This window comes from Vigna radiata, chromosome 8 (assembly GCF_000741045.1).
Source record: "Vigna radiata var. radiata cultivar VC1973A chromosome 8, Vradiata_ver6, whole genome shotgun sequence".
In the NCBI taxonomy this organism is placed as follows: domain Eukaryota; kingdom Viridiplantae; phylum Streptophyta; class Magnoliopsida; order Fabales; family Fabaceae; genus Vigna; species Vigna radiata.
The window spans coordinates 31374324-31375375 of record NC_028358.1 but is presented as its reverse complement, the minus strand read 5'-3'; positions in this window follow the sequence as shown (position 1 = coordinate 31375375).

The following is a 1052-nucleotide window of genomic DNA, read 5'->3' as shown; positions in this document are numbered from 1 at the left end:
TCAGGAGCTTATTCTTCCATGGTTACAGTCACTGGTCCTCTGTCACTGGTTACACCCAGATTAAACCAAGGAATTCCACGAGGTAACTTTATTCACTTGTTTATGCTATGAAAGTTTACTATTGCCATGACATTGTTGAATATGAAATCATGAGCGTCGTGTTTCTCTTCCGACACCGTCCAACACCCAAACATCCATTTTCGTTTTTTATATATATATATATATATATATATATATATATTTGTTTTTATTGCCTTTATTATATTTTATTCCATCTCTTTATACATTATTTTCTACTTTCCCTTTATAATTTTCTTAATTTTTGTTATTTTTATTTTTTATTTTTTTTGTTTTACCTTTTATATTTTATTTTGTTTTAATATAATATGAAAAAAAAAAGAAAAAAAGACGTTTTGTCTTTTAGTGCAATATAAAAAAAAATGAAAAAGATTTTGTTTTAATGTAAAGAGAAAAAGCTAAAAAACAAAAAAAAAGGGTTTTGGTATGAAAAAAAGACGCGAGAGGGTACAATGAAAATTTGGGTGGCAGAGAACGTGGCGGTTTGACAAACACAGACTGAAGTTTGGCAGAGGCGGCAATTCGCAAGAGAAAAGCGTGAGAAACAAAAGAGGAGGGGTTACAAGAATACTCGAAAAAAAATCTTCAGGAGGGTGAAGGGATACCAAGAGAGGAAGCACCGAGAGAGGTTGGGGTGATAAGAGAGTGACTTCAGTATCAAGGTAAGTTTTCTAACCCATTTTGATGTCCACCGGTGGTGAGCGGCAGCGAGAGGGTATGCTGGATTGGGGAGACAAAAAAAAAAGTATGTGTGCGTAGAGGGGACAAGATTTGGTTTTGGGGAGGGTTGGAAGAAAAACCGTTAGAAAAAAGATTCTGGTGGGCACGGAGAAGTAGATGGGGGTGAGAGGTTTTGAAAAAAGAAATCACTAAGACCTNGAGAGCAAAAGGCAGAGGAGGTGTTATTGATCGGGGTCTTGAATCATCGTTGATGGGGAGGGCGGATTTTTCCCAATCATCATCTGCACCCTACA